Genomic DNA, 26,037 nt, shown 5'->3' with positions numbered 1-26,037 from the left:
TTGCTATCCTTGAAAAGTACTGCAAAAATCACTGCAAAGATTCAGAACCAGGTGTCTGACATTATACAAACACTACAGTCAACATTTCTCTCTTTCTTTTTACTTTGATGAATTTTATGATCTCTGCTAGAGGGGGTGCTATAAAGGACTTGATAGGATGAGATTTGGTTGAAGGAAAGTTTGGGGTTTGTCTATAGGAAAAGCGGTTAAATACTGATGAATCTGTGTAAAAGGAATGAAAGGGAAAGAGAATTGGTGGGGATAAATCAAACCAGCTTTGAGGTTAGGAATTCCATTCAAGAGTTCTATTCTTATCTCCAGTTTCTATTTAGTTTGCTGCAATCATTTAATAAAATAATCCAGTCCCAATCTGGGTCCATGTAGCCTTATTTTGTCCTCCTATATTGTTTTGTGGTCACTGTTGTGAGGTTGGCCCTTCCCTACTATAAAGATAGGAGAGGTATGGAACTTCACTACAGTTTGCCTTTAAGGCCATCACTCGCAAAAATGCAATATTAAGGGGATATGTTTTAAAACAGAACATTTCATATAGTGAATTATGCCCAAATAAAATCTCACGATACAAGGCAAATGCACTAGAATGCCAGTTCTGTGACTGCTTTTGTGGAGAGGAACTTACAGCCCTGAAAGGGTCAGGGAACCAAAGAGAAGGCAAAATGGAGGAATGTGGCTCAGAGTGAGTATTAAAAAATGGGAGAAAACAGAAAATTGAGGAAAGATCACCTTACAATAGCAGATAAGTTATCCACCAAACCCTCAAAGGTAATATTCAGCCCAGAGATTCCCAGTTACAAAACAAAAAGTGTAAAGTTTAAGAAAAAGTTAAAATGTACATTTACTATCTTTCTCAGTATAGGTTAGCATAAGGACATACTGAGATTAAGAATGGTATTACTGAACAATCAAGAATAATCTAAATAAAGCAATTTACTTGGTATATTGATGGATGGAGGGAGAGAGGGATAATAATTGAATCTATATTATAAAATTCTTGACATTGTCATATATGTGCAGGCGAATGAGCCCTTGATGGTGTGGCTGATGTTGTTGGGTCCTCTGATGGTGTCGCCAGAGTAGATATGGTGACAAAGTAGGCAACGAGGTTTGCTACAGGGATTGGTTCCTAGGTTGGTGTTTCTGTGGTGTGGTGTGTACAGCCACACCATCAAGGGCTCATTCACCTGCACATCCACTAATGTTATATATGCCATCATGTGCCAGCAATGCCCCTCTGCCATGTACATTGGCCAAACCGGACAGTCCCTCTGCAAAAGAATAAATGGACATAAATCAGACATCAGGAATGGTAACATACATAAGCCTGTAAGTGAACAATTCAATCTCCCTGGTCATTCTATTACAGATTTAAAAGTCACTATCATTGAACAAAAAAACTTCAGAAACAGACTTCAAAGAGAAACAGCAGAACTAAAATTCATTTGCAAATTCAACACCATTAATCTGGGCTTGAATAGGGACTGGGAGTGGCTGGCTCATTACAGAAGCAGCTTTTCCTCTCCTGGAATTGACACCTCCTCATCTATTATTGGGAGTGGACTACATCCACCCTGATTGAATTGGCCCTGTCAACACTGGTTCTCCACTTGCGAAGTAACTCCCTGCTCTCCATGTGTCAGTATATAATGCCTGCATCTGTAACTTTCACTCTATGCATCCGAAGAAGTGAGGTTTTTACCCACGAAAGCTTATGCCCAAATAAATCTGTTAGTCTTTAAGGTGCCACCAGACTCCTTGTTGTTTTTGTAGATACAGACTAACACGGCTACCCCCGATACTTGAATTCTGAAACTGGTGGTTTAATTTTGACCAGCTGAACTGATTTCTTGACTTCTCTGTAAATATACTTAGTTTCTGTGCCTCCACTTTCTCTGTCAACTGTCTATTCCCTTTTATTTCTGTTTCTTGAGTCCAAGAGGTGGATGTGCAAGTACCTTTCCTTTCACCATTTACTCTACAAGTAGATTTTTGCACAAGACTTGGTGGTGATGGGGGACTTCAACTACTCAGACATCTGTTGGGAAAATAACACAACAGGGCACAGATTATGCAACAAGTTCTTGGAATGTATTGGAGGCATTTTTTATTTCAGAAGGTGGAGGAAGTTACTAGGGGAGAGGCTGTTCTAGATTTGATTTTGACAAATAAGGAGGAACTGGTTGAGAATTTGAAAGTGGAAGGCAGCTTGGGTGAAAGTGATCATGAAATGGTACAATTCATGATTCTAAGGTTTGGTAGGAGGGAAAACAGCACAATAAAGACAATGGATTTCAAGAAGGCAGACTTTAGCAAACTCAGTGGGTTGGAAGGTAAGATTCCATGGGAAGCAAGTCTAAGGGGAAAAAGAGTTCAAGAGAGTTGGGAATATTTCAAAGACACATTATTAAAGGCACAAGAGCAAACTATTCCACTACATAGGAAAGATAGGAAGTATGGCAAGATACCATCCTGGCTTAACCAGAAGATCTTCAATGGTCTGAAACTCAAAAAAGAGTCCTACAAAAAGTGAAAAGTAGGTCAAATTACAAAGGATGAATACAAACAAATAACACAAGTATGTAGAGACAAAATTAGAAAGGCTAAGGCACAAAATGAGATTAAACTAGATTAAACTAGCTATAGACATAAAGGATAACAAGACAGGATAACAAGAAAACATTATACAAAAACATTCGACAGGGTATGCCTATTACTTAGTGGGGTGGGAAACAATGATAGAAAATGTAGAAATGGCAGAAGTGCTAAATGACTTTTTTGTTTCAATTTTCACTAAACAGGTTAGTAACGATTGGATGTCTAACATAGTGAATGCCAGTACAAATAAGATAGGATCAGAGGCTGAAATAGGGAAAGAACACTTAAAAATTAATTAGACAAGTCAGATATCTTCATTAAATTAATCCTAGAATACTCAAGGAGCTGACTGAGGAGATATCTGAGCCATTAGCGATTATCTTCGAAAAGTCATGGAAGAAGGGAGAGATTCCAGAGGACTGGAAAAGGCCAAATATAATGCCAATCTATAAAAAGGGAAATAAGGATAACCTGGGGAATTACAGACCAGTCAGCTTAACTTCAGTGCCCACAAAGATAATGGAGCCAATAATTAAGCAATCAATTTGGAAACACCTAGAAGATAATAAGTAATCATCAGCATGGATTTGTCAAGAACAAATCGTGCCAAAGCAACCTGATAGCTTTCTTTGACAGGGTAACAAGCCTTGTAGATGAAGGGGAAGTGGTAGATGTGGTATATCTTAACTTTAGTAAGGCTTTTGATACTGTCTCATGTGATCTTCTCATAAACAAACCAGAGAAATTCAATTTACATGGAGCTACTATAAGTTGGGTACATAACTGGTTGAAAAACTGTTCCCAGAGAGTAGTTGTCAGTGGTTCACAGTCAAGCTGGAAGGGCTTATCAAGTGAGGTCCCACGGGGATTCGTTCTGGATCTGGTTCTGTTCAATATCTTCATCAATTATTTAGATCAGGGATCGGCAACCTTTGGCACACGGCCCATCAGGGAAATCCGCTGGCAGGCCGGGATGGTTTGTTTATCTGCAGCGTCCACAGGTTCAACCAATCGCAGCTCCCACTGTCTGAAGTTCACCGTTCCAGGCCAATGGGGGCTGTGGGAAGCGGCGGTCAGCACGTCCCTCAGCCCACACCACTTTCTGCAGCCCCCATTGGCCTGGAACGGTGAACCATGGCCAGTGGGAGCTGCGATCGGCTGAACCTGCAGACACTGCAGGTATACAAACTGTCCCGGCCCGCCAGCAGATTTCCCTGACAGGTCACGTGCCAAAGGTTGCCGATCCCTGATTTAGATAATGGCATAGAAATTACACTTATAAAGTTTGCGGATGATACTAAGATGGGAGGGGTTGCAAATGCTTTGGAGGATAGGATTACAATTCAAAATGATCTGGACAAACTGGAGAAATGGTCTGAAGTAAATAGGAATAAATTCAATAAGGACAAAGATAAAGTACTCCACTTAGGAAGGAACAGCCATTTGAACACATACAAAATGGGAAATGACTGCCTAGGAAGGAGTACTGCCAAAAGGGCTCTGGCGGTCATAGTGGATCACAAGCTAAATATGAGTCAACAGTGTAACACTGTTGCAAAAAAAGCAAACATCATTCTGGGATATATTAGCAGTAGTGTTGTAAGCAAGACACGAGAAGTAATTCTTTCACTCTACTCTGCGCTGATTAGACCTCAGCTGGAGTATTGTGTCCAGTTCTGGGCACCACATTTCAGGAAAAATGTAGACAAATTGGAGAAAATCTAGAGAAGAGCAACAAAAATGATGAAAGGTCTAGAAAACATGACCTATGAGGAAAGATTGAAAAAAATGGATTTGTTTAGTCTGGAGAAGAGACAACTGAGGGGGGACATGATAACAGTTTTCAAGTATATAAAAGGTTGTTACAAGGAAGAGGAAGAAAAATCGTTCTCCTTAGCCTCTGAAGGTAGAACAAGAAGCAGTGGGCATAAATTGTAGCAAGGGAGGTTTAGGTTGGATATTAGGAAAAACTTCCTAACTGTCAGGGTAGTTAAGCACTGGAATAAATTGCCTAGGAATGCTGTGGGATCTCCATCATTGGAGATTTTAAAGAAAAGATTAGACCTGTCATGGATTGTCTAGATAATACTTAGTCCTGCCATGAGTGCAGGGGACTGGACTAGATGACCTCTTGAGCTCCCTTCTAGTCCTACAGATCTATGAGTCTATCCTTCCTAAATGGTAAAGTAATGAACACTGAAAGGGCCATAACTTCTTGTCCAACTGGTTCTTCAACTTTTAAAATGGTTACAGGATGTTTAGACAGATAGCTGAATCCTTCCCTTTTGGTTAATCAGATTGCTTGAGGAGTAGAAGTTTAGGAGCGCCATCCTGTGTCAACAGGAGGCATGAGAAAGAAAGACAGGCCGCTTTCCAGCACTAAGGGGAGAGAGGGTGATTCTGGGCATCCAACCTGGGAAATGAGAGACCAGAAATGGCCTTGCACAAGGAGTCTCTGACCTTTAAAAGGGGGATCAGTAAGGAAGGACCCAGGGAAAGCAGCTTTGAGAGTCAAAGTAATCTTTAGGGAACCTCTTTATCGGCAGCAGCAGCCAGGGAGCTGGATTAGTGCTTGGATGAGGAATTAAAGCCTCAATCCAGGGTCTGCACCAAGCACTAGTTCAGCCCTAATGACTTTAGAGTCCTAATATGGGAAGGACTTTTGTAATCACATAATGTGATTTCTTTGGAAAGGTGGTAGGTGAAGAGACCACCTGAGAGTGCTTCTGTGCAATCCTGTTGGAGAGTTCTGAGACTACAGTGATGGACAACTGCTCTTCTTCTCTAAGGTGTCTCAGATGTGGGGTGCAACAGGGATCAATCTTGTCACCCTTCATGTTCAATGTATATTGTAAGTGACGCCACCAGGTGATATGTATCATTGTAAATTATTTTCCTTAGACTTTGAGAAATGTCTTTGCTGTCCATATACCAAACAGAGACAGGGACTTGTATGAGAACCGTATGTCTTAAATTCAATCCACGCAAGTGGGTAGTGATGCTTATTGTCAAAAGAAAACATCTGAGGAACTGGCGATATCTAAAACTCCTCCTTTATCTGAGGGCACCAGTCTGCCCATTGTCAAAGTGTCCACAGTCTCAAAGTCTCACACATACTACCTCTCTGCTGCTGGCATCTCAGATAGCAAAACAATTCTATCTTTGAATTGCCAAGGGGTTTCCCCCTTTCCATTTTAATGCATCCATCTCTGTGTTACTCTAAGTCTTAATGGTTGCAATGCTCTGAAACTGGAAGTAAAGGAGGAGGTCAGGCAGATATTTCATCTTTTGTGGAAGGAGGCTACCCATCTTCTAAGCAAAACTCACCAACAAGAGCATATTTCACCTCTTCTCTGCATTGTCTTCCGGTAAACTGCCAGGTGAACAAGGCACCAAAAGGCTGGTTGTTCTGCTACCTCAAGGACCACCTCTCCCTCTCTCTCTCTCTCTGACCCATCACTCATCCAGCTGTGTCTCAATAGCCAGCTCAGAGCCAGCAGGCCTCAGCTGCAGGCCTTCACTATGGAATTCACTATGGCCAGAAATTCACCTAATCCTCAGCCTGCCAACATTTCTAACACATTGCCAGGACACACCTTTTTCCTCAAACTTTTCAATAACTACCAAACCCATTTTTTTTTCTACAGGAAACAGGAAACAGGCTTCTTATAGCAGTTTGCACCCTGCTGGCTAGCAAAAGCTACGGTACCTAAAGAAGATTCACCCCATCCAAGGAGGTCAGACTGTGTGTAAACAACTAATCTCCCTGAGGTGACTCACCAAGCAGGGCAGCTCTAAGTTGATTCTGGGCCCTATCAGCAGAAGCTTCCCATGATACCTGCACTGAATCTGCACAGCTCTTTTTTGTGCTCCTTGGTCACATTTAGAAACAATCAAGAGATGCACCTCTTTACCTAGGCTAAGTGAATTATCAGTACTGTTAACTATTTCTCTGCTGGTCATTTTAGGAGACAGATGCAGGTACTCTTGTGGCTACATATGAGTAGAGTACAACCACCAATATCCCCACCAAATCTGACTTCTGCGGTACAGTCTATCTGGACTACATATCTAAATACTAGTCTATCTGGACTACATATCTAAATACTAGTCTATCTGGACTACATATCTAAATACTAGTCTTTGGGGATGTGAAGATGGAACTTTTTGACCGAGATGGGAATGTGCATTATTGTTCCTGATAAATTTAGGATTTCCTCTGTTGGCAAAACAGATCTATTTGGAATGTTGACTGATGCTAATAACTTCATAGATCAACCTATGGTTTAATTTATGGAACAGATGGAAGATACAGACTCTGCTACATTAAATGCATTGGAATAACAGTTCTTCAGCAGATTGTTTGAGAAGTTAAATAGTGGTGTGAATACTATTAGATGCTTTGGCTCTCAGATGAATAATTGTTTCTATTATTATTCTGAATAATTGATAACTTATTCTTTTGGGAGAAAAAAAGTAACAGTAAAAGTAACATGCATTACGAGAAATCAAAAACGAACATGAGTATTTCATTGTGAGGTATTCGTTGCAAAGGAAGAAAAAATACCCAAAGCTGAGATGACTTAGACCCCGATTCAACAAAGCACTTAAACGTGTGCTTAATCCATCTGTATTCAGCAAAGGACCTAAACACATGTTTAAGTGCTTTGCTGAATAGGGATGGTTTACTGAATTGGGGTCTTAACAGAGAATTGGAATGGAGTAGATCCACTCACTCAGAAACTATGTACGAGTACCCACTAATTTAAGCCTAATTTAAAACATTTAAATTTAGTATTCGTACATGTATTTAAGGTAATTATTATTTATTATTTGTATTACTAAAGTGCCTAAGATCCAAGTCATTGACCAGGACCCTATTGTGCTACATGCAGTACAAGCACAGCACAAAAAGACAGTCATTTATGTTGATTATATATTAAATATACAACAGAATGTGAATTCGCTGAATTTGAGGTTGCATGAACGCTACGGTTTTCCTGAAGACTCTTCCTTATGGGACACATACAATAGACATTGATTTGATAATAATGTCTTTCCCTCTATTCAGTATAGATCTATAATATTTGATCGGACCCAATGAAGAGAGGAACAGTAATTCATGCAAAGTGGCTTCAGATGTTGAAAAATATTAGATATCTAATTTGTTGCTATGTTACATATATGTTAAAAAATAACATGCATGGTCCAATGTATTTGTCCCTTACATTAATATAAGTTTTATTTTTGCTATTGAAAAATATTTAAAAAACAAAACCATGTAGTTTAGTGTATAATGTATCTAATAAAATGAAGATGAGAGTTAAATCATTGCATGTTTTCAACACTGTCATACCAGTAAGGGCTAAATTGTACCTTTTGGTAGAGCCCAAAGCTAAAAGTACTGAGTAAGTTGCTCTGCCCCAGGAGGCATTGTGCCTCAGACACACCCCGCTGAAGCACAGTTTCTCCAATACTCCACTCTTGCCTTGGTACGGACTCTGTCCCCATGTCCAGCCAGATGCATTGGCCAGCACATAGGGACTTCAAAGCCTTGGCTCCTCCCTTGCCTGACCATTTTGTTGAGTTGAGGGGAACACTGGGACAGTGCACTGTACTCTCCCCATCTCACTTACCTGGACCCATGATCGGCTTAAGTCTAGCATAGCTGTCCAGAGGCGGAAGAGGTCTTACTCCCCTTAGCCACTGCATGGCTGTGTTAGACTTCAACACAAGCTATCCTTATCTGTTCTTTCAACACTAAAAATAAAGACCCTGCTCCAAAAGTTCCTGCTTAAAACATCTATCCCCTTAGGGCCAGATTCCAATAGTAGGAATTTCAGAAGCTCCTAGGTGCCTAACTCCCATTGACTTAACAGGGAGTTAGGTGTCTAGATGTTTTTAAAATCCCACTAGGCTCCTATCTACATTTTTAGGTGCCTAAATATCTTTAAAAATCTGGCCCTTAGAACCAAATACACTTTTTCATGACTCTAGTTTTGAGTTCTTCTTCAATGCTAATTAACAGAGCAAAATTACTGGTGCAAGCACTATTACTCCTTAATAAAAGTGTGAAAAAGAGTTAAGCTATCATTTCCCATTGCATGGACACTCCCGAAGCATGGATTGAGAATGAATTGGGGTGAATTCAAACAGCTGGTTTACCTTTCTCTTCCAGCACAACGTCCAGTAACCAGGGCTGGCCCTAGACCAAATGGCACCCCAAGTGAGGAGCAACTTCGATGCCCCCCCCCCTTATTTTTTATTGCATTTGTAGCACATTCCACCATTTCCATGCATGATTTATCCCTGTCTCATAAGATGATAAATGTGCATGCTAAGATCTGTAAATCTGTATTTATTCATGCCATATATAAACAAATAAAAATTGTTTCCTCTAAGCTTATAGAAACTTTTTAATATTAAGAATAACTGAAATGTACTAACATTAAGAAATTGAATTGTGCACCAACATTGGGTGGACCAGTATTAAATAGTGTTACAGTAGGTGACAACCTTAGAATGTTAACCCTAGTCCTTTAGTTCAAAAGGTTACTTTTCTAGCCTTTGCCCTCACAAACTGAATCATGCTTCAGAGAGATCCAAAGATTGTCTGATGGCATTTTCAAGCAATAAAATAGCAACCGATGTCAGTCTCTCATTGGCCATCATCAATTGAAGATACGTTTTAATGAGCCTGAGCTTCGAAAAGCTGCGCTCACCACTCCTGACTGTGACTGTCAGTGTGAGCAGAATCCTCAAAACTATCTATACACTAGGAAAAGTGTCCTTCAACTCTGCATCATGAATTGGAGAACTTGGAGTAGAGAGTGCTTCCTGTGTGGCAAAATGTGACGAATGTTGTCCAATTCAACATAGATGTCTTTATCATTGACATCCAAATATTTCCCATGTGTCAGCGTCTGGTGATGGTCCATACAATTATTCAAGAGTGTTTTCCTGTCTGCCATCAGCTTACAAAAGTCATACAAAAAACTCCAGGTCTTTTCTTGGTGCTTCATTTGTCCAAACCTTTCCAAACCTTTCTTTGAGTGAGCAATTTTTCTTCCAAGCTTCCCATCACCTCATCTCTGCCCGTGTAACCAAACTGTCTCTTCTTCGAATGAATATGAGTTTCCTTGAAGGTAGACTCAACTCTTAAGTTTTCTGCCATTTCTCTGGCAGCAATGATGGCACCTTCAAACCCATTGTCTTTGTAGGTCACAACGAAATCAAGGCAGCTTCGCATCAAAGTAGTAGCAGTTGCAATATCCACTGACTGTGTTTGTAATGCCTTGCTCACAACATTTACTTGGAACAGGATATTGTGCCAAAACACAGCTGAGACCAGAAATTTTAAGTCAGCGATCTGGTTTGCCAGGATTTTCACCTCATGTCAGATTCCGGCCTCGGTTTTACTCGATTGCGCCAGTTCCACCAGAGCGTTGTAAACCTCAGTCACTTGGTTCCTCACTGGACTTACACTGTCAATGCGGCTCTCCCAGCAAGTGTCACTTAGTGGCTTCATGGTCAGATTAGTAACATTGTCCGTGAGGATCTTCCACCTTGTAGTTGATGCTGAAAACAGGACGTATATCCTTCGCAGTACTCCAAAGAGAGATACGGAGTCTAAAGAAGATGACGCTACATCTGACAGAACCTGGTTGAGGGAATGGCAGCCACAAGGCATGAAGAAAACTCTTGGAATCAGCACAAGGATGCCACTGTTTCTTTCCTTCATGTTCTCACCATTGTTTGTTTTCCCTTTTGTTGCTAACAACAAAAGCAGCTCCCCAAGCCTGGCATACCAGGCAGTCACCTGGGTCACCTGCCCCTAAATCCAGCCCTGCCAGTAACCCACTGTAAAGTGGCATTGATATGAGACCTTAACTAGCAGGAAGAGCTATGGAAACACTTGCCTACAGATATGGGCATGTTCTTTCTGTTTTCCATCACTAGTAGATTATACTGTAGCTAGAAGAGTCAGAGCAAAGGAAAAAGCAGAGCAAACTGTGCCTCAGAAATGCTTCACATCTTCTCAGCAAACAGCTCTCTGCTGCCTTGTCCCACTTCCATCTCACTCAATTAGGCTATTGTTCTATTTGCCAGTAGGTAAATGCCCACATAATCCCTGCTCTAGCCATGGCAATTATTGCCAATCCCAATCCTAAAAGGAGGGGGAGAGCTCACCATTTTAATGTGCTTCTGTCCTTGATCACACAGGTAGAGGTCCCTTTTTGGATTGGCAACAGAGTACAAAAAAAACCATTTCACTGCATGGCTTCAGACACAACATATGTTCTGTGAACGGAATAGTGTAAATGGTGGTGGCTCTATTGTGTATGAAATTCAATGGGCATTTCATTTTCAGTATAAACCTAAACTAGTTAAAGTCAATCTGTACAAACTCCCTTGGTATGAAACAGCACTTTGCATTACAATTACATTATATTGTTTTGACATGTCTGAAGCAAAGGTTAAAATCATCTCTCGGATGGACATTGTTTCTATAATATTGCCAACTGCAAAGCTCCAGTATGAACAAGCTCAGAATGATGTGAAATATTTCTAATACAAATTTTATTTTTATGTGAAACTATTCAAATGCTGCTGTACAACATGAACTACCTGAACCAAATCAAATCCTCAGGTCAATTCCTTCTTCCGAGTGCTCCTTAGATAACAAAGTCTTGTTCTGCGAATCTGTTCAATATATTAAAGTTGATTCACTCGGACAGTGTGTAAGATATAATACATTAATCTGGGCCATTTCAATTTCTGAGGCTGGGACTATAAAACTGGTGTGCTGCATATCTAATTTTTTTTTGAATACCTGATTTATGCATCCCTCTGATGCAGAGTGTCGATGGTATGGTGGATGCGGCTGCTACATTAACAACGGGCTGCATCAGCACTCAAATCTTATCTTGTTAAATCAGACAAATGTAGCTCAATGAAAAGGAAGGAATAAATGCCTGGGATGGTTGAAAGGAGTGAATTTTAATCCTGTTTGTTAGGGGACTTTCATGGTGTGGGCTGTATGACTAAGAAAGGAGTGTCTACCAAGTTTACAGGAATATGAATTATTATATATATTACATATGTACATGCATATACACATTCAGTATGTATGTACATACACACAGTTTGTCTCTCTCTCTTTACACACACACTAAATTTGAAAAGCAGTTACCACCTGTCTGAGAAGTAAGACTATATTTATAAAGCCTAGATTCATTTATTTATATGTCTAGAATAATTAGAATAATTGGTTTTGTACATAATATTATCTTTTTCAATCAAAAAAAGTTACCACATGGGTTAAATACCCAGCAATGGAATAACTTTTCTCTGTGTGTGTGTGTGTATGACTTATAGATAGACTGAATACTGTTGTAGTTCTAAAGACAACCAATATTAATTCTCAAGAAAAAAATGATCCTATATGTGCACAATCAACAAGACCTTTAGCAGAAAATCTTTATGCCAGACAAGGAAAAGTTTTGTTGATGTACTTAGCTGACTTGGCCTAGGCATATGCAATAAATGGAATGCATTGTAGGAATTAATTCTTGGGGAGGACCCTGCATTAATTTAAACACAATTCTCTAATAAATTCTTGCAGCTCAGCTTCATAAATCATAGGTCAATAAAGAACCTTTGTTTATTTACCAATAAAGATGTGTTTGGAAATGGTCAAGCAACATAGTACAATTGCAAAAAGATATGCCTATTAGAGCTCAAGCATCACAAAGTAGAACAATTATATAAGGAGTCGAGTTGTAGCTGGAATTACTTAATTGGCTCAAAGATGAACTTTCATGCTCAGTGACACTTTGAAAACATATTATTTAAACATAAGTCAGTTTAGCTTTCATTGGCCGTTATCCTTTCCACAGTGGCTAATTATAGAAGAAAAGAATGTTATAAATAGTAGATCTCATCCTCACAACCTCTTCCCTAGCATGTTAAACTACAGGGTCACAGTCCTCTGTTTGTAACATTATTATCTGTTGTTGTGAGAATAGTTATGATGTCACAACCAAAGAATTGTGGTTGATTAGTATTAATGAGCAGGAGGACTGAAAAGAGACCTTTAATGCACAAGTACTGTAGATAACAATGATCATGTCTGAAAAAGATCTAGGAATGAATACTTGAAAGTATATGAAAATCTATTTGAATATTGTGTTTTCATTTCTCTTTAGACTGAACATGAAAGTTCATCTTTCAATTCACGACATGTAAACATCTTAGAGTTCCAATCTCAAATTAACTTAACCCAGCATAAAAACAAACAAACAAACAAAGCCAGTGAAAGTGGCAGGTTTAAGCGATAGAAGAGTGCACATGAGAGAGTTATTATAAACCCATTCTGATCCAGTTTTCCAGAAATGGCTGGGATATGCGGTTCAAAATGTGCACAACCTAATGGTGAAGCCATAATACAAAAATGGTACACAGTCCCACTTATACCAAATGTCAAAACACCTTTCCTGTAGAATGTACAATTAAGGAGTGTGTGAACAAATTGAAAACTGAATTTCAGCTTAGAAAACAAAGAGAAAGCCACATCGAAGGGAGAAGTTCAGCATCTCACAAAGGATTAGGTTCATGGGACTTACTGGCCTTGAGACTCACAATACAGTTCTAGTGCCATAGGCCTTAATTCTGTAGACAGCAAAGTTCTGGTTCTCCACTAACCAGGTGAATACCTAACCTTTCAGAAAGAAAGACCCAGCCCTTTAGTAGGAGGGAGGAAAAGGAGTATTTATGTGACATTTAACTGTGACATTGCACTACACAGTGCTCAGCTTGCAGGGTTCCACTGATGGGATGCCTGAAGTATTGTTGGTGTCTACCATTCCCAGTGAATCTCGCTCTGGGCTGAATGCTCTGTTAAGGAAATGGGGTGGGGAGGCAAATAAAATGGACAAGCCTTGGGGAAAATACAGATAAAGTGAGCAAATCAAGATAATTGTGCTAATTATCATAACAAACTAGAGATTTTGTTTGCAAGGAGGCTTTTTTTTTTTCCTTTTTTTGGTTATGTGCATGATGCTGTGTATGCATTCAGGGCAAATAAATTGAGTTCCAGGCCTCACTAGATGCTTGAATTTCTGTCAAAGTGGCTCCATTACATATGTGTCCCTCAGGGTCAGACTGCATTAGCCGACTCCTTTATTCCATACATGATGAACTAAGGAGTCAGCGGAGTGTATTCCAAAAATGCCTTCATAACAGATATTTTTCAGTGTCCATAAGAACTTCAGCTCAGTTTTAAGTGTTTTTTGTTTCTTTTTTTATGAGAGAGAAAAATAAAACATGAAATGTCTCTAAGGTCACAGAACATTGACCTCATTGGCTGGGCTAATTTGATTGTGCCAGAACAATAGCACTGTACTCCTCTGCCAGCGAAGTGCATGCTAATTATGCGATTTGCCCTTGATAAGACCTTGGTGGGTCATTCAGCAGTTGTGATCTGTCACTGACTTCTAATCATGTATTATCGTCTGGGTGAGTCAGAATGGTACCCTAAGCTTTCTGTCTTTACAGCAATGTGGCACTCTAATTACCTTATGCCAAGTGGATATGCAGAGACTGAATTAAGTGATCACTGTGATTGCCTTCAAAATCTTCTCTTTATCCTTTGTGTTGCTTCTCTGCAATTTACATTTTAAGATGCCGAGAAGCTTTTGGTGAGACTGAAAATGCCACTCTAAAAATAATGATTTTTTTAATTTAAACAGGATAATACTAAATTTAAGCCATCCCAATTCCTATCAGTATTTACATGGTACTATATAATAAACCTCAATAGGAACCCTTTAGTAAACTTGTTGGAAATTATAATACATCCTTTATCTTTTCATCTGCAAACAAAAGAGGAACAAAAAAGGGAAACCTTTTTCTCTCCAAAGTTTTAACTGTATTCATAATTGTTACTTAATAAGCAAAAATTAATTCCAAACCATTGTTCCACATTTTTATAAAGCTTGTCAAATGTATTCTCTAATATAACCAGTGCTATAATTAAAACTTAAAGCTTGAAAAGCTTCATCACAAAATGTTCATTAACTATCGTAAAGATGAATTGACCCTTTGCGTATTTTAAATTCAGTAGTAAATTTCTGACATATTGGTTAACTTCTTCTGTGGCAACTTGATGGATCTGTGTTATACTAACTATGATAATGCTGCTTATTTTACTCAATACTTTAAACATTTGTTATAGCTATGTTGCACTTCTCTATTGTTGCATAGCAACTCCCAAAAATTACAGAGCAATCCGTTATGGTAAACCAGTTGTATCAACATCTGTATTTGCTCAGAGAATGATCTAATGCCTTTTGCAAAAAAATGTAGAGAGACATCTGTAGGTTAACTAAACAAATTAATGATTTATAAAATTTGACAAAATACATTGGTCTGAATGATTCTTAAAAATATGAACTCTAAAGTGCTACTTGAAGGTTGTCATCAAACAGACACACACAAAAAATCACAATGCCAAATTTATTGTACCACTAACAGAAAAAAAGGATTTTCAAAGCTTTTCCTATATTGTACGTCAATACTGCAGCATAATTTTTTTATAGAAACAAACTGAAAAAAATAGTCAATAAAAATCATAAAGGACAATTGAGAAAAAATTGCAAGCCTTATTTTCCTTGAATCACATGATGCACAAGGAGCATTATTTGCTGAAAGCTTGGTTTGAGTTAAAAAAAAAAAAAAAAAAAGAAAGAGAGAGAGAGAAAGAGAGACAGCCTAGGAATAAGATGCATTCCCTGGGTGGCAAAACAAAAGAGCCCAAGGAAAAAAAAAAGCTGCAGAAAGTTGACACAGTCAAGAATAATGGCTAAATCTATCAAGTTTGATCAGGTCTGCTATAATGAAGTGGAGCTTCATATTCCAAGCAGGGACAATGAAGACAGAAGTCAGGCTCTAGAAATGTGCTGCTCACTTTGTGCTTGGAATATGCAGCAGCCAGCAGGGAGCCACGAGATAATTACACAGTATTTGTGTGGTTCCAGGAAGCTTCCTGCGCAGGTTGAATGCCCGCGCTATATTAAAAGGCAGCACAGTGAAATGTTTTTAATGAATATTTTTGTCAGAGAAAGAAAAGGCATTTGAATGATTTTTGTGTGTGCAGGGAACCAGAGGTGGAACATCACTGTCAAAATACAGGTACCTTTATTTATGTTTATTCCATTATTTACAGTTTCAAGAGCCTAACGTCCTTTCAATAATACAAATCACAACACCAGGTTAATGTTATTAGGGCTAATTGCACATACAATCCCTTAACTAATGCTTGCTGCTAATATGTTTCATTGAAATCCTACCTCAGACTGCGGCTTGAAACTACTTTTATTTTTTATTTCCAATAGCATCTGAAATATTTAGACACATTTAATCAGAAAACTCAAAGAAGTAATACAGATGTTGATACTTACTATTCAGTAGCCCTTGGCAGTGATAGATCTAAAACATAAGAATACATTATTTCAGCACTCTGTAATTCTCACCTAACAGATGTGAATAATCCACTGAATTGAAAAACCCAGACATGATACTCATAAATGCCCTCTTTTAGTTTATTTTGCAGTGCAAGTAATGGAATTGATCAAAAACTAGACTTGGCTGGAAAATTAATTTGAAAGATTTTTTCTGTCTGATTAAAATATTATTACCTACACATAAGCCAGTTCATGGTTTGTTTTTGTTTTTAAATTCAGATCAGTTCTGTTATCCTAGAACTGAGGCAACTTGTTATGTACTGCTCCATATTTTCATGTAAGATTAAATAAGACCTTTCTTTAGCTTTTAGGGATGGCTAACTTCCTTACAAGAAACACAAATACACACACAGGCTGACTCTCCAAGGTATCTGGAATTTGCAAAGGTTTTTCCAGCATTAAAGCTTTAATCATTTTTTAAAGTAGTATTGTGGTAAATATTCAAATTACTCCAGTAGAGATAAGACCAGCAGTTGAGAAAAAAGGGCCAGCACTTTGTATGACATGAAAGCAGGCCTCTCCAGTTCTACCACCTGAATTCCATGCACCTTTCAGTCTAAAGGCAACCTTAATGCCAAGATTGACTGCACCACACCTAAAGTGGGGGGAACGTTGTCTGGGCTTGCCAAGGGAAGGCAGCTGTGCTTTATGGCCGGGGGGAGGGAGGGAATGATGTCAGAAACTGCTGCAAAAGGTGGTAATGATTTGAATAAACATGGATTTGCCTGCACTGTACACTTTATCTGCCGGGTCGTCCCAGACATCTATATAATAAAGTTGCAGCCTGATTAAAATCCATATCAAGTGTCTCCTCTTCTTCTTTTGGTACAGCCAGACAACTAGCCTACTGATTATCAACAGTAAACAAGAGTGAGATGTTTTTGTTTCTCTTTACTGATAGTCTTAAACAGTGCATTTTTATAACCCACATCTCTTCTTCTCACAAAGAATAATTGCCAGACAACTTTCAAACCAGGATTGTAGCTGAGAGGAGCTACATCTCCCAAACCTTGAGAGTTGATGGCCCATCTGAAAATAAATAGACTCCTTAACAGAAGATATAAATAGTATTTTCAAACCATTATTAGCAGGGGCCTTCTTGCCCTCAAAAGACCATTTTTTCTGAGGTTTGTATTGAAATGTTCCCCTTTGCAAGCAATTATACTAATACTCACCAAAACAACAACAACAAGCAAACAATAATTTAGGGAGGTACCTCTTTTGTAACCAGAAAATTATTAGTCTTCTTTGAAGAAACTCACAAGTCGACCTAATGTCATGAACAAAAACTGACAACCCCAAAAGAAATGTGATTTCTCTTTTTAAAGACACTATAAAGTTGTAGATCCCAGTTGATAGAGACCTTGGCGTTCTGAATAATAAATATTTAATTCATGAAGAACATTTCAATTTCCTAATATTCCATAATATAATAAACATGGGGCAAATTTTACCCCTAGAATAACTCCATAGAGTATCTAATGGAGTTACAGTAGGGTGAGTTTAGCCTATTGAGTTCAAATTTATGACTTATATATTGTTTTTACTGAAATGAAACACTGACCTCCGATACATTTCAGTCCACAAATACTGGTATAGACTCATTTCCTATCAACAGGTTTTATTTTTTCAATGGCATAACAATGGAACTGCCTTGAATTATTTACTTCCAGTTCTGTAGGTATCTGAGGCCTGATTCTGCCCCATTAGAAGTCAATGGGAGTTCTGTCAGACATCAGTAGGTACGGAATGTGGTCCCTACTGTGTTAGGGAACAGTGAAAAGACAGTAAGAGGGTTTTATATTACCTCCTTTTTGTTTTGCATTCTTACTGTTGCACAACAGAAAGGTGCATTTACAGAAATAATCAAAGGGATTGAGATAGAAATAGCTGTGTTATATTTTGTCAGCGACCTAAGTGAAACTTCTCCCCTATTCTTTGTCTATAGCAGCTCTTATTTAAACAGGAGCTGTTGCAGTGACTAAATGAAGAGGTAAAGAGTTGTCACATTTAGAGCCCAAATGAAGATTCTAACCTATATTCCAAACCACTGAGCAAACAAGATGTTGAAGAACCCCCTGTACTATAACTGATTAGAGGGCATTAGTTCATTGGTAGTAGTTTTCATTTTATTTTTGGTCAGTTCTTCACTTTTTGCAGTTCTAAATGTTGGAGCCAGCTCTTAAATGGAAAGGGGAAGCATAGTTACAACTTTGGAGCTCAAGTTGTCTGAGGTTGCTTTTTGTGATTAAACTCTTTTGCTGTAACCAAGGCACCTAGAATAATGTTTACAACTAATTTTTGTTCAGTTCCACGTGGCCCTCTCTACAAAATATATTTGTACATAGTTAAAAAGAACTAACTAGATTATGTATTTAAAGAATTGAGCTTTCACATACCACATCCATGATATGTGGAGCCTAGATTGTGCATTTTTATGATCATTTTTATGGTTCTTTCAGATGATTAATAAAAATAAACACAGAGGGCCAAATTCTTCTTTCATTTATACTGGTAACTATCTGACATAATTCCATTTAAATCAACAGAGTTGCACCAGATTCACACCAGTGTGACAGAGAACTGAATTTACTAAAGTCTATGGAGTCTCTCTCTATTTACACAGAGTGTAAATGAGAGCAGAATTTGGCCTCTAAAATTAACAAAAAAAATCTCATTCCAACCACTATCAGAGATATGATTTTTTTTTTAAATAGCCATTCAAGGATCTAGAAGTTTGTTTAATTATCATATATTTTGCATTAATACATTTAACAGTCATTTCGCCCATATTAACAAGTACATATCCCCATATATAAGTAATGTTTGGGAATACCACTATTGCTTTCCAGTCCCATTACATGAGATGAGCTTTGTATCAAAGAAAGAGGCTCATCTCCATCTTCCCTGCTTTATTTTATTCAACTAGTTCTTTTTTCACATTGTTATATCCAGTGAATATAGCACGGTTGGATTCAGAAGAGAACCTTAAGCGTTATCATAATGCTTAGAAGCAATGGCTTCACACTGTATAATCTATCAAAGGTGTCAGATTTACAAAATGCAGATTTTCTGTCACATTTGGGCACTATAAGCACTGTATCTTTTCACTAAGGTGCTGACTGCTGTTTTAATGAGGCCCTTTGGTGGCTGTAAAAAACTGAAAGGAGAGGATTATAGGGGTTACCCTAGGTATTGTCTATTTGTCTTACAAATTTCACACTAACTACCAATTACATCGCCATAAACCTTTTGGCTACTTCAAGCTATATGCCATATAATACATAAAAAATATGCTATGTTAACCTCTTCCATATTATACGAGTAACTACAGCCACTGATGCAAGTAACATATCTAATGAAGCCAATAATGAGCCTCTTTAAAAGTAGTCTTGTTATAGGAATAATATTAGAGCAGTTCAGTTAAAGGCTAAGGTCCATTATGGCACGCTTCCTATGTTCTGTGGTCCCAGGTCTGAAAAGCTGCTGACACACTAATTCAAGCTCAAGAAAGGCATTAATCTCACAACCTTCCACTTGTCATGCTTAATGGGACATCCTGCCTTGGTGAAATGAACCTGATGTGTTCAGGTAAACATAATTTAATAAGGAAAGAAATAAAGAAATAGCTGGGGTCCAACATAACAGAGAAGGAAATAGTTACAATTAATGGATAAAAGAGTTGTTAATGTGTGGGTGAGAGGTATGCAATGAAGAGGAGAAAGAAGTGGAGGAAAATACAGAAGTTGTTCAAGAACACTGGAATACTTAGTCTATTAAAATATTTTAGAGTTCATTTAGAGGAGGGGGAAGAGGTGTGCTAATGTGGAGCTTAAGCACTTGAGTGTAAAAACAAGATCTGAAACAATACAGTATGATATTTAAAAAGCAAGCATGAATGTCAGTGAGTAACTGTACATCCTTTTTTGTCTGTCATCAATCATCAATCTAATAAGCTACCTAAATTTGTGTCACAGTTTCACATAGATATGAAATACTACCAAGCACACTGGTTAAGGAAGCATGTGCCCTACTTGCAAACCAGGTAATGCAGGCTGCATCCACCTTCTCAGGAGAAGCATGATGTGCTCTAGGGTATGTACACAGGTACAGAGTATAGAACATTACTGATCTGGTCTCCCATGATGCTGAATATAAGAGTGACTATAACCAAGCCTGGCATCCCTTCAGTCAGCAGACAATAAGATTACAAATTATGAAAATATTACCTGCTCCTTGGAAAAAACACATTTTTCTTAGCCTTAAAATGCTGTTTCTTCTAGCTTATCAATCCCATTAGCCAAACTTTTTAACGGAGGGTCATAGGCCTAAGAAGGCCAAAGTTGCTGCAAGTTTGTGTCATGGTGGGTAGTTTCACTTAACAGGAAAATTCAGGTGCTCTTCTTCTTCCCAAAATACCCAGACCCAAGGGGTCTAGTTATTCATTACACCATTGTGAGACGTTAAAAAATCCTTACTGGATAACAAGCAACCAGCGCAGAGTCACACAACAGGGCTAGAGAGTGATGGCCCCAAAAGGGAATACAATTATAAAATTACTTCTTGGTAATCAGAATGAAGGGGAGGCTTTCGAGCAAGCAGAACTTCACAACAGCTGTTACATGGCTATGCTGTCACTCAGGCTGGGAATTCTCTGTTTTCTGGGTAAGTACATCTAGTTTTTCCTCTTCTTATAAGCACTGCTCTCCTAAAAACCTCAATAAACTTGAGGAGGAACTTTGTGACAAATCCTTTGTTGTTGTTGTGTTTCTTGCTGCTGCTGAGCCATGATTACAGACATTGTCCAAAACCAACTTGTGGGCTTGATTTACCATGGGAATACATTAGCAGCAACCAGAGGAACACGGGCTGCAGGCCCGCAGCAGTGGAAAGTCTATCTAAACCAGAGATGTCATGTTTAACCAACCCACAACAATTAACTCCTGGGGAGGTCCAGAAGTGGCTTTCTGTTTGGCAGAAAGAGGGCCGCCACCATCCTGCTATTGTGTTCAGGGGCTTGAATACTCTTTGGGTGCAGCTGTCACCAGCAGCACAGTGGGGTAGAAACTGCTTTCCCCTACACTAGTGGGAGCAAATCAAGCACTAGGTCCTGCCTCATCTTTTATCCCATTTGTAACAAACCGGTATGGGCAATACACAATACTGGATTGGTCCCTTATAGTCCTGCACCACAAACATTAATCTTACTAAACCCTCAAGAGCATACTCAGAAAATGGGCCTTTGCTGCCCTTATTGACTCCCGATAAACCTTCTGAGCACAACATCTGGCCATTTTATCTAGCCTGGCTTTTGTAAGCCACTTACTCTAAAGCCACCAGTATGCATTATTTCTGTAGGGCTCTCTTGTGCCCATTAGGCAGTGGATGTGCTGAGTAGTTGTGTAGAGGCATCCTGCAGCATAAGGCTATAGGAGACATTCTGGTACTGCAAGACAGAATGCTTCCTTGAGTTCCTAGCTGCTTAAACCCCGTCACAGGATGCAGCACATTACGCTAGGTTGGCTAGTTCTGCTCTACAGATCAATGCAAAGGAGCGAAGGGTGTAGAGCTCTCTTCCTTTTGGGATGATGCGTGACCACAAGAAACAGTCCTGGTGCTTCATAGAGCGTAAGGGCTGCAATTGTAACAGGATGGTGTGCAGGGTGCAAGCGATGATAGGAGGGTCCTTGTGCACTAGCAAACTGTCAGACAATGACCTAAAGGAATGATATTTATAAAACTGCCCATCAAGTAGCCAGTTACACGTACCCAGCACAATGACGTTTAAGAAGTATTGCAAATATATTGCCCTGAGTATCTTGTATTGAGGCATCCCTTTTAGTCATACATTTCTGGAAATTAATCAAGGTCCTAAACGAATGCCCATTGAAATCACTGGACAGACTGCCATTAACTGCAATGATCATTGGAACAGGCCAAAATCTCTCTTTAATCTCTCACAATTTTTTTAAACATCAGACTTCCCTTGAGATAACATTTCTAGATAGGTTAAAAAGAGTTAGATGAGTAAAATGAGATATTTAGGACAATAATGCGGGAAAAGCCATGGTGGTGACTGCAGTAATGGAATGTTACTATGTTGCTTTAGAAGTCTTGGTATCTGTACTTTTACAGGACTTGTTTTTATGGAAAAGCCTGGATTTTTTTGTTTTGTAACATGGTGTCTTATTAGATGAGCATATTTTGTCTGAAACCAGATGTGGAGTCTAATTTTCAAATGTAGGCATCTATGCTAGGTCACTTGTTTCTGTGTTAGGATGTGTAAAACTACTATAGTAGTGCCAAAAATGGATATTTGAGAAACTAGATGCCAAGATGAGGGCACATATATGGCACCAGACACTCTAAGTGCTCACGATTGAAAATTGAGCACTCTGCACTCGTGAACAGAAAGTTAAATATAAATTAATTAATTTCACACATTTTTTGTTCCAACATAGAGCCATTAGCCTTGCTGCTCCAAGGTTTCCACAGCTCTGAAAGCCATGGCTATCTTCTGCTAGCTCAGTCGCTTAATCATTACGATAAAAAAAAAGAAAACTTTTTTTGGGGGGGGAGGAGGGGTGAGAGGGGAATTAACCCTAGCAACATTTTGAACTAATGCTTTTGCGGTGGGCTTGCTTCCCAGCAACCTTACATGAAATGAAGCTTTGAACAGACATTTCTAATAATCCTAATAAAGTTCTGTAGCTCCTGCTGGATCATTTAAAAAAAAAAAGCTGAGAGCAGTGCTCTATTCTATATAAAAATAGGCTGTGCAAAGCTGGATTAAAAATGTCACCTTAGGCGCCTGAATTAATAGTTTGGGTATGTACTCTGTTGAATCTTTACTATAGATCAGCATAAGTGAGCTAGACGGACAGTCCTTTAGAGCTAATATTTTTAAAAGGTGCCAAATCCAAAATCTTTTTGAAATCTCTATGAATTATACAGATTAAAATACATAAATAAATAGATGCCATTTTTTTTTCTTCTCTCTCTCTCTCACTCTCTCTTTTTTAAACCACTTGGCTTTACTCAGTAACATTGAAAAAAATAAAATTCTGGAAAAGTTGGCAGGAAAGCACCTTATATGGCAAGGAGATATAGCATAAATGGGATAAGTAAGAAAAATGATCAGCCATTGTGTTACTCCAATATAGTACATCAGAGTATTGCCACTGTAAGGCTATCTTTATTTTAAATCATTAAACAAAACAATATAAATCTGCAAGCAGGTGTTCGTGTTCCAGGAGTATTGAAAGTTGTAATGCAAACAATCTAATTTTAGCATCTATGTAGAGTGTGAAGTAAATTTACTGATCACTGATGCATTGAACGTAGGGAGGACACAATCAGCAGGAGCTTTCAGCAAGATTATCCTATTAAAGCAGGAAGACTTCATGTGGTTGTTAAGGAAGTAGTCAAAAGCAGGTGATGGAAGTGGGGTTTGACGAGTAGTCAGTGGGCCCACTGTACATGTTAAGTTGTTGTTTTCTGCTCAGCTAAGCAGCAGAGAATTGATATGTTAGCAATGAAGTGCAATGACAATTAAATTGTAACTGACCTACATGTTACCATCATTATGCTTTCTCTTTTTTACTGCTTTCCCTCTTATTTAATCACACAGTATGGGGTTTTTATTAGGCTGTAATGTTAAAATCTTCATCCATTTAGCCATAAATGTTTGACTGGATATCTATCAGACTTCCTTGCACTATACAAACAAAACCATTTTGCTGAATCATTGTTGACTTGTTTGTGGCCTAATTTAATGAGTGTAATAACTTACATTACTATCCAGTTAACATTTAGGAGCCCAGAAAAGACCTGCTAGCATGCAGTAAGCTACTGTATACATTTTCTATTCATATCACTCGTCTTTGCAGTAAATTTTATACAATAATATCCGCTGCTTACAACACCGGTTTTGCTTTTATTCAGCCTAGGTTAAGTTCTCCATATTCAGGCTGCAATGCTTAAAAATCAAAAACCTCAACATTTTGAATACACTTACAATTTTCTAGCTTTTAGTCAGTTTACTTAGTTACCAATTAAAATACATGGCATCTCCATAAGGAAAATAAACTTTGGCCTTACATATATTTATTATACCATGATCATGAATAAAACCACATTTTTCAGGAAAGGAGAACAAGCAATCTTAGTTAAAGAGAATAAAGTTTCTAAACTAAATATAAAAACCAGTGGAAGTCAACAAATCATCTCACACAGTGGGATCTGACCTCGATTAGGTGATATGCATTTCACAACATTAAACAATTAAAGGGAAAAACAAAAGTTATTTTTTCCTCTGGGCCTGATCCTTTTTATACTGAGCACTCTCCCATTAGCTTCTATGAGAATCTTCTGGTAGATCCTCAACACTTTGCAGGAGTGTGCTCACTGTGTGGCATCTTGAGAAATGACCATTTAACATCAGCTAGTTATGAGGCATTTCCATTTCTATTCTATTACCAGCAAGAAAAATCCTTTGCCACCTATTCTGCTCTAAACTTTCAAATAGCATCTGACAATCCCATGGATCAATTAAGTTACAAATATAGTCTCTGTATTTATGTACTAATTTCATGCATACGTGACAAAATAAAGGCATTTTCCTGCTTGCAAGGCCCATAGTTCAAAAGTCAATATGTATAGAGAGTGACAATTTGTAAAGAAATGCAAATGTTGAAATTTCCCATGCTGACAAGGAAAGATATTTTTTTTCTCCAGCTTACAAAGGGATAGCACTGATTAGTTTTTAGTCCATACATGCTTTCTTAATTACAATGCTTCAAGCAGTACTTCACACTGACATTCAAGTCTCTACTGAAACAGTTACACTGTACTAGGTAAATCTTAGACAACAGTACTTTCTCAACCTTTCTCCCAAACAGACTCTGGCAACCCTCCTACTTTTATCACACTGAAGAATCGATTACAGTGGATAGTGAAGGAAGACTGCTTTGTCTGAATTACTGTAAACAGGATTGTACTGTAGTGCTGTATTGCACTCTGCCTATACACAGAGCTCTTCCAACTTCTTTGTTTCTTTTTATCCTTGCAACAGATGTTGGTCCTTTAAACTATGTACAGTACAAAGGAATAATGGGGCCTTGGGCACTAATCAATGCTATTACTACTGATTTTTTCAGATTGCCTTAAATGCTGATACAATGGGGTTCTTCTGGGATTAATCTACCCACCACTGCCAAAGGTACCACGCAAAGCCTGCAGAAGGAACAGCAAAACCATTCTTTAATTATAGAGAGTGACATCACCAATGAGTGGACAATGCAGAAATCAACACTGGGAAGGAGCAAGAAAAAGCAAGTTAGAATGTCCCATCCAGCTATTGAAGTGTATAGACCAGTAGTGGGCAACCTGCGGCCCGTGGGCCGCACACAGCCCATCAGGGTAATCCGCTGGTGGGCTGCGAGACAGTTTGTTTACATTGACTGGCCACAGTTCCCAGTGGCCATGGTTCACCGTTCCCAGACAATGGGTGCAGTGGGAAGTGGTGCGGGCCGCAGGCTCATGCTGACCACCGCTTCCCGCAGCTCCCATTGGCTGGTAATGGTGAACGATGGCCACTGGGAGCTGCGGGCAGCCATGCCTGCAGATGGTCAATGTAAACAAACTGTCTCGTGGCCCGCCAGCGGATTACCCTGACGGGCCGCAGGTTGCCCACCACAGGGGGAGGATGCTGCAAGGGAGAAAACCAAGACACGGAAAGAAGGAAATGCTGGCTGGCAATGTATCACAGTAAACAATAGAAGAAGCAGTCTTCATAGTACAGTAGAACCTCAGAGTTATGAACACTTCAGGAATGGAGGTTGTTAATAACTCTGAAATGTTCATAACTCTGAACAAAACATTGTTCTTTCAAAAGTTTACA

At 38.8% G+C, this 26,037-nt stretch overlaps 1 long non-coding RNA gene across 2 annotated transcripts in view; it reads right to left on the bottom strand.

The window, feature by feature from the left end:
• The window catches only part of LOC103307546 (uncharacterized), a 544,737-nt gene that overhangs the window by 103,147 nt on the left and 415,553 nt on the right, over positions 1–26,037 (bottom strand). For both annotated transcript variants that reach the window (XR_010599941.1, XR_002887874.3), the window contains exon 3: positions 16,074–16,101. This is a non-coding gene — a long non-coding RNA (uncharacterized LOC103307546). The remainder of the gene's footprint in view (positions 1–16,073; positions 16,102–26,037) is intronic.

The sequence above is a fragment of the Chrysemys picta genome, chromosome 3, assembly GCF_011386835.1.
Source record: "Chrysemys picta bellii isolate R12L10 chromosome 3, ASM1138683v2, whole genome shotgun sequence".
Lineage (NCBI taxonomy): Eukaryota > Metazoa > Chordata > Testudines > Emydidae > Chrysemys > Chrysemys picta.
Note: the sequence above shows the minus strand (reverse complement) of the source record. Positions and strands in the feature narration are given on the sequence as shown.